The 8784-nt window shown below is 43.6% G+C and overlaps 1 long non-coding RNA gene across 1 annotated transcript; it reads right to left on the bottom strand.

Moving 5' to 3' along the window:
- Positions 1-1278: 1278 nt before the first annotated feature.
- On the bottom strand, positions 1279-5429 carry LOC118671721. Its single transcript, XR_004972832.1, has 3 exons — positions 5192-5429; positions 2933-3033; positions 1279-1730 (listed from the first exon to the last, which is right to left on the bottom strand). It is a non-coding gene; the product is annotated as an uncharacterized LOC118671721 (long non-coding RNA).
- Between the last annotated feature and the right edge of the window lie 3355 nt (positions 5430-8784).

Below are 8784 nucleotides of genomic sequence, written 5' to 3'. Positions count from 1 at the left end.
CGGCTGGTGGGGACTCCCCCTGTGGATTTTGAGACATCTCACCCCACAAGTAATTCAGGAGCTCAAACGGAACCATGTGAAATAGAACCCGCCCAAGGGTGACCTGGTGAGATCGGACGCCCCCAAGGTTTCCTGAAACCGTAAACGCAAAATGCTGGAAAGAGAAGAGCCATTTTAAAAGCTGTGAACAGTGTTCAGTCTTGGAATTTACATTTGGGTAGACTGGGAAAACCTTCGAGTTATGCAGATACAAAGCAAATTCTCACCCATGGCTCTTGGGGGAAACCTGGAAGTCACCTGAATGTACATGTTTTATCCTGAGAATAAAGCACTTCTGTTCAGCAATGAAAATTGGAAGTATGTTCTTGGAAGAGCTAATTCTCTGAAGACTTTGGGCTTATTTGGGGAGAAATACTTATTTTTTGTTTGAATTTAGATTTCATTATGCTTGCTATTATTATTTTGGGATGTGCACATATGTATGTGATGTATGTATATGTATTTGTGATATTTAAGTATTTGCTCAGAGAAGATCTGGAATTGATATGTAGTCACTGGTGTTTTAGTTTGAGTTCTCAAAAAGCAGAGCCTCAGTTACGGTTAGTAAGTGAGTGAATTATTCAGGAATGAACATGGAAGAAAGAAGAATCAATACAAATATATGCTATTGAGTTGGCCATTGCAAGGGGTGAGTGATTCCCCAATCCTCAGGACTTTCTGAGAAGCCTTTAAAATTGTTTTTTTTTTTTTTAAAGGAAGAAGAAGGGGGTAAAATAAGAAAGAGCACGGCAGAGTTTTGCCACATCTGCTAGCAGGGAAGGCTAGGGAGGGAGGGGAGAGCACTCAGAATGCTCTCAGAACCCCTCCCCCCTCCCAGGAATGGAAGGGGTAACCACATACCTGTAAGTCTTTGAACTTTATTGCCAAATGTTGGCCCATCAAGCATGAATTCTCCAGTGCTTCTGAGTTGAGCAAGCATCAGTATGTGATGGTTCCTGCAGGAAGCTCTTATTGTATAGTCAAAGAAGCCCCGAGGCAAAAGTTAGAGGTGTGGCGTACTAGAGTACACATGCAAGGCAAGGCTCGACATATTATTTTATGCTAAATTGATAGATGACTGAGATAAACTAATTACTGTAGCAATGATTACAATAGGAATGTAAAGGGAAGAGTATTTGAAGCAGTGCATAAGAGATGTCCAACACACTGGGCTAGAAGGATGGGAGGCCTGTTTATCGTCACAGTGGAAGTGGCGTAAAAGAGACTGTGAAAAGGACTTGGGTTTGGCATGGCTCATCTTAGGTTGCATGGGATTACACTTAAAGACCCTGATACATATGACTTTGAACAAATTACTTAATTTCTCCAAGCCTCAGTATCCATATATATAAAATGGTCATGATAATAAGCATAGTCACAAGGCTGTTGTAAGGATAAATTGGACAGTGCTTGTGGAGAATATAATACAGTCCTTGTTGTATAATAAGTGTTCAACAAATGTCATCCAGCCCCCACCTTCTCTTTCTCCTCCTCATCACCCCTGCCCAAAGAAGTCAGGTAGTGTGGGTACTTTTTTTTTTTTTTTTTTACAGTGCTGATTTATTAAGAGGAACAGATTTTTTTTTTCCTTCTCCACCACATCCCTTATAATCTTCATCCACAGGCCCCCATTTTCATCTGTCTTCCTGTGCAAGGAGCTCCAAACAGCCACATGTTTGAAGATAGGAATTCTAGGGAGAGGTGATCAATTATCAGAGAAGGATGACCCTTAAGATAAGTCTTCATTTGAGAAATGGACAAAATATTATGTGTTAGATCTGCTGTTTTGGGGACCCAAATATACTTATACAGTTGAGAGCCAGCAAGGCAAAAAACACCCCAAGGATTGTAGGTGGATTGGACAAATAATAGATTATGAACCCAAATGGGTTATTTTTAAATTATATGTTGATTCTGTTGTATTTAATACAACTTAATTAATTAAAATTATTTTCCAAGGGGAAATAGTGAAAGGGAGGAAGGGGAAAATTTTTTTAAAAGGAAGAAGAGGGGGTGAAATAAGAAAGAGCAAAGCAGAGGTTTGCCACATCTGCTAGCAGGGAAGGCTAGGGAGGGAGGGGATCGAAAGAAGTTCCAGCTTATTCAGCTCTGTCCTAAAGGACCAATTCAACTTAATTTGTAATAAAAACTGAATCACAGTAACTTTTAATTATGATTTGTTTTCATTTAATGGCTACTGAAAATTAAAAAATGAAAAACACTATCCTATGAGGACCCTGAAATATTTTTAGGAGAAGGGGGTTTTCATAGGTTAATATGGAACTGCACATTAAAAGCTTAAAATGAGCATATTCTTTGGTCATTAATTATACTTAGAATTTATCTCAACAAAAATGAATAAGGGCATGTACACTAATTTACTATTCATTACAGCCATATTAATAATATAAAAATAAGAAATATATTAAATTTGTATTAATGGAGGTTGCTAAATATATGAGCATGTATGATGGACTTCTATAAGGCTATTAAAGTTGATGGTATAGAAAAGCATTGGTGTTGACATGAAGAGTTGTTCACTAGCTATTTCTAAGTGAAATAATCAAGAAATCAAAAGATTATCTTATTTTTACATAAACATTATATAATTGTATGTGTTTAAAGTATTCACCAAAGTGTTAAGCAGGTGCCATTCTGGGATTCTTTCCAGAATATACTGGGTAATTAAATTATTTTAAATTGGAAACCACTATTCTATGATAGATGCTTCTTTGGCGGGGGGGGGGGGGGAGTATTGGTGAAGGGGGAGAGACCACAGAGAGACAGGCTTCTGTCACATCCATTTCTGAAAAAGTCCCATCAGGGCCAAGTGTACAGCCTGCCTGGCTTGGACAAGGTTTGAAGGCAGAAAGAAAGGACCTGACGTTTTTACCTGTCTTTAGTCTGTAGCACAGATGTGGCCACACCCATTGCTGACGCAGTGCTCCCCTAGGTCACAGTCCCAGTCACCGCTGCAGAGCTCAATGCAGGTGCCTACAGTCGACGAGACCAGCTGAATACATTATGCTTTAGGTACAGGGGCTAGAGAGGACAGCCCTTGTTTAAGGAGCCAGTTACATCTTTTTTTCTTTTAGTTTAATACATAATGTAATTTAAATGATTACTTTCAGAATAACATTCATTAATATCTTATATATTTTATTTTTAAGTTTTTAAAAATATGTTATTGATTTCAGAGAGAGGAAGAGAGAGATAAAAACATCAATGATGAGAGAGAATCATCCATCAGCTGCCTCCTGCAACCCCGCCCCCCCTCCCTGCCCCAGGGGATTGAGCATACAACCCGGGCATGTGCCCTGACCAGGAATCGAACCGGGACCTCCTGGTTCATAGGTCGATGCTCAACCACTGAGCAACACTGGCTGGGCAACATCTTATATATTTTAGTTAAAAATTATACATTCACATAAGCCCAATAAAACACGGACTACTTTAAAGATGTGTAAGAAGGGGACCAGGTGGGGTGTCTACAATGCACTTGCAGATTTCAGAGCAAATCAGTACTATCCTCCCATGTTTCTGTTAGCTTTTGTTGATTTATGATGAGAGGGTTAAAAACTTGTCCCTGCTCACGGAAGTTTGAACACTCATTATATCTGATTTCTTACTATGTACAAATCATAGAGGTAAGTCACTCAGGAAATACAAAGACGTAAGATAGGGTCATTACCTGCAGCCTAGAGTCTAACAATGAAAATAAGACATGTTTAAAGCACTAACGACAAAGCACCTTGTGATAAATGTCCTGAGAAAAGTATATCCAAAGGACTAACGGGGCTCCGAAGAGAGAAGACATTTATTTCCAATTAATCAGAAAAAGGTGAGGAATTTTTAAAGGCAGAATTGAGAGGGGCAGTAGAGTGTTGTGAGAAGAGAAAATAATTACTAGCAAAAGTCCACGAAGGGAAAATGGAACAGGCAGGTTAGGTGCCGTGGGCACAATATTTACGGAGGCATTTGCACAACTCTGAGAACGAGTAGCTTCTTAAATGTTGTGTCCTAGGTGCCTCTCTGCCTCCCTCTTCACCCTGAAATACAAGGAATTCAGGAGGAACGGCAAGCAGAAGGTGGGTAAGTATTAGAAAACTGCTGGAAGTTAAGCAGGAAAAGTAGGCAGGGGACAAAGTTACAGAGGATGGATCTTGGGTACCTGAGGAGTTTGGATTTCATTGGGCAAGCCAAGAGGGAAGCATGATTGCTGTTTGCTTATGAAGGTTATTCTAGTGTCACAGCACAGAATGAACCAGGATTCAACAAGCAATTAAACTTCAGGAGGAAGAGGGGGGCAGGAAGAGCTGCGGAGAAGTTATGGCACAGGCTCAAGCATGGGCTAATCAGGGCTGGAAATATAGCGTGGCAATGGGGGGTGGAAAGGAAGGAACATATGCAAGAGACAATTTCAAAGAACGGGCGATAATTGGCAACCAGTTGCATGGAGGGGAAGTAGAGCAAAGAAGAGAGAGGGGTAAGAGTGGAATCTAGTAGTCTTTGGGAAGCAGAAAGAAATACAGTTTGCGAGTTGGTGGAGGGGGCAAAAATTTGCCAGATGCTGCAGAGGCGAAAGACTTTGGCTCCTGAAGAGAGTAAAGAGATTTGTCAACAGGATCCAGGAGAGAAGTTTCAGTCAGCAGTGATGGGGGCAGCAATGGAGACTCTAGTCAGGCTTCAAGGGGTTAAGGGAAGAAGTATGGGTGGAGAATTAAGATTACTTATTTGAGAATGTCGATGGTGAAAGGAAGAGACTGAGGTGATTAGTGTTCAACATAGTTAAGAACACACTTTCTCTAGACAATCCAATTTATTTGTAGCAAGAGACGAAGAAACTGGTAGAGAGAGAGAGATGCTGGGGAGGTGGAAGGTGGCTGATGAGGGGGTAGAGGAGGAGGAGTGGAGGAGAGTCCAGGTGGAGGGGTGACCCGGGAAAGGAGGCAGAGAAAGTGGAGGCAGAAGAAAAGAGATTCTGCAGTCACAGTGGGTCCCTGCAATGACTCCTTGACTAGAATATTTGTCCTTCTCTTGTTTCTCTACCCCCCGTCCCGCCCCGCTCCCAACCCGCACACACTGGGCCATGATGTCCAACTTTCTGGCTCCCTCATTGAAGAAAACAGGGCTGCATTCTGCCTGGACTCACCCAACAGTTTCAGGGGTACCACCGAAGCCTGAAGCTCCTGTACCTCTGCGCTGAGGGTGATGATGGTCACAAGGAGGAGGAAGCCCACCAACTTCATGGTGCTGTTGGAAGTCTGTGGTATAAATGCAGCAGCAGAGCTGAGTGAGAACAGCTGAAAGGTATTCCCTTCTGCCCACTGAGCTGAAATGCAAGGCTAAGGGTGGGACTAAGGATTGTGGGAGCCTAAGCCCTGCCCAGACTGATAGTTCTTCAGAACACACACGGTGTGCACCCTGGGTCATGCCACGTCGTTACCTAAGCAAGTCTCTGAGCCAACAGGACATCCTCCTCTGATTGACAAATAACACTCCTAAACCAGGAAAGACATGAGTGAGTGAGAAAAGGGGTGGAAGGTGGACACTAACTTTTATTATGTACTTTCATTCACAAATTCATTTTTTTAAAAAAATATATTTTATTGATTTTTTGCAGAGAGGAAGGGAGAGAGATAGAGAGTTAGAAACATCGATGAGAGAGAAACATCGATCAGCTGCCTCCTGCACACCCCCTACTGGGGATATGCCCGCAACCCAGGTACATGCCCCTGACCGGAATCGAACCTGGGACCTTTCAGTCCACAGGCCGACGCTCTACCCCCTGAGCCAAACCGGTCTCGGCACAAATTCATTTTTTAACACAATTACCAAATGTCTTCTCTGGGCTGAGCACAGGCTAGGAATGAGGAATATATCCTTATGGAAATTACAAGCTAGGAACTGGGTGCTAGCTAGTGAGGGTACAGTCCATTCTTTCCTGTCTCCTCTCTATGTTCTGAGCCCTCGAGCCTCTGAGATTGATGGCAGAGAGAGGCAGTAAAAGAGCAGGCAGGGGCGGTCCTAAGTCAGCTGCAAGTGGTAAGGAGGTGACCTTAGTCTCCTTCTGGTTTGGCCTGGTTCTCTCCACTGCTGGGTACCGAGGCAGGTGTGGTATCTTTGCCCATTTGATACTTGTAATTTTCCTAGCATAGATTTCCACCTTATCTTGTCTATGTTTATTTCTGAGAACCCAAACTCCCGATGTTAAACTCTTCCAGGATGTCTGTCATCAGGCAGCATTGGGGTGGAGGGGGGTGGGGCTGCAGTAACCAATCAGTTGGGGAGTGAGCTTTCACACACTCCCTTCTTATAGGCAGTCCTAATCTAGATGAGTGATTTTCTGAAGCACACTTCATTTTTGGGGGGAAAATACGCCCCCTTTCCTTCCCAATGGCAGTGGGGATGGGTGGGAGGCATGGATAACTTTTGGCCATGAACACTGTGTCCCATAAAATGTCTTTTTAAAAAAATACATATTTTATTGATTTTTTACAGAGAGGAAGAGAGAGGGATAGAAAGTTAGAAACATCAATCAGCTGCCTCCTGCACACCTCCTACTGGGGATGTGCCCGCAGCCAAGGTACATGCCCTTGACCGGAATTGAACCGGGGACCTTTCAGTCTGCAGGCCAATGTTCTATTCACTGAGACAAACCGGTTAGGGCCCATAAAATGTCTTAATGGGAGCCAAGGATGACTGGGCTGATTAGGAATGGCAGGACCAGTTTGCAGCCTCTGAATAAGGCCCTGCGGTGACAGTTGAGAGAGCATTATGCTAAGTGAAATAAGCCAGTCAGAGAAAGATAAATATCACATGATCTCATTCATTTGTGGAATATAATGCACAACATAAACTGATAAACAAAAACAGATCCAGAGACAGAGAAGCATTTATCAGACTGTCAAACCTCAGAGGGAAGGTAGGGGAGGGTTGGGGGAAGAGGGAGAGATCAACCAAAGGACTTATATGCAAGCATATAGGCCTAACCAATGGACACAGACAACAGGGGGGCGAGGGCATGATTGGGGGAATAGGGGGTAATGTGGGGATAAGGACACATATGTAATAACTTAATCAATAAAGAAATTTTAAAAATAATTTTATTGGTTTCAGAAAGGAAGGGAGAGGGAGGTAGAAACATTAATTATGAGAGAGTCATTGACCAGTTGCCTCCTGCATGCCCCCCACTGGGGACCTAGCCTCCAGCCCGGGTACATGGCTTTGACTGGAATGAACCCAGGACCCTCCAGTTCACAGACCGATGCTCTATCTCCTGAGCCAAACCAGCTAGGGCTTGGCTTCTCTTTAGACTGTGGAGTACTTGATGTTTCACCGGGGGACCTGGGTCCAAATTCTGGGGCTGCAGGAAGAAACCCTTCCAATTATGCTTCATTTGTCCCAGTTTCTGAAATGCCACAAGTTGGAGGTCCTTTGGGCAAAATATTGACCTCATAAATTGCTAGTACCCTTAGGTGGGTTCAGGGGTACAGTCAGTTTTATGGTGGGTGGTCAAGAGGCCACATAGGCTATACATGGGAGAGGCAGCCAGCCCAGAGGTGATGAAGAGCTTTGGCTGATTGAAAAATGCCTACCAAAAATATATAATTATTCATTTTTAAAAATATGGGTGGGCAGGGAATCCCAAAGGGTTCTGAGCAAACTTTCCTTTAAATCTTATAAAGCCCGTTGCAGATGATGATGTGGACAGAGAAAAGACCTCGTCAATGCCCTTCTGCTCCACGCTCCCTGTCCTGCTGTTAAATATGAAACATAGATAATCCATACGTGTCTTTCTATCGAGACTGTAACACCTGACCAGGAGAGCCTGACAGTGAACATCTTCCCTCTTTGGGAGAGAAGGTCAGCATGGCACAGGGCATGGAGCATTTACCTAAAAGCCAAACCGACATGGAGAAGACTGGCTCCTCTACCCATTAAGAGAGTTGGGCTTGGCTGGTTCTGCTCAGTGGTTGAGCATCGACCTATGAACCAGGAGGTCATGGTTTGATTCCAGTAGGGGCACATGCCCGGGAGGCAGCCAATCAATGGTTCTCTCTCATCATTGATGTTTCTATCTCTCTCTCCCTCTCTACTCTTCTTTCTGAAACCAATAAAAACAATTTTTTTAAAAAAGGAGTGTAACGTTGGGCAAGTCATTTAGCTATTTGGACCCTCTGTCTCTTAATTTGTAAAATTTACAAACAATTCTGCTACTGAGATGGTATTATAGAGCTGTGGTGAGTGTAAAGTGAGATACTACATGTGAAAGGGCCTGTGCATGGTGAGTGTTAATTATCCTCCTCTAACCTATGGCTCCAAAATGTGGGTGACCACAGAGTCTGACACGTCTGCATGCCTACAGAGCCTGTGTAGACGTCAGGACTAACTACAGGGCAGAAACATAAGTGGACGTTGTAGGATGCCATCCTCAAGTATCTCTGCAGGGGAAGGTCATACCGTGGCATTCAGAATGGCAGAGAGCGCCTGGGAAAGGCCCTGAGCTGATTGTCATCTGAACCCAGTGGCGTCTGGCAGAGCCACGCCCTGGAAACACACCTTGCCAGAGGCAGGTGTGTGGTCAGCCTGACCTTTAGCTCTGGCGCCAGGGGTGGGTTTCATTATCTAAGTTCAGCCAGGCGCCAAGAACGGACACAATTATCCAGGTCCAGCCAGAAGTGACCTTTATAAAGAAGCCACAAGAATGAAAAATTACAGCTTGATCTTTAACCATGTTTCACA

The sequence above is a fragment of the Myotis myotis genome, unplaced genomic scaffold (genome assembly GCF_014108235.1).
Source record: "Myotis myotis isolate mMyoMyo1 unplaced genomic scaffold, mMyoMyo1.p scaffold_m19_p_17, whole genome shotgun sequence".
Taxonomy (NCBI): domain Eukaryota; kingdom Metazoa; phylum Chordata; class Mammalia; order Chiroptera; family Vespertilionidae; genus Myotis; species Myotis myotis.
The sequence above is the reverse complement of the archived record's forward strand: the minus strand, read 5'-3'. Positions and strand labels throughout refer to the sequence as shown.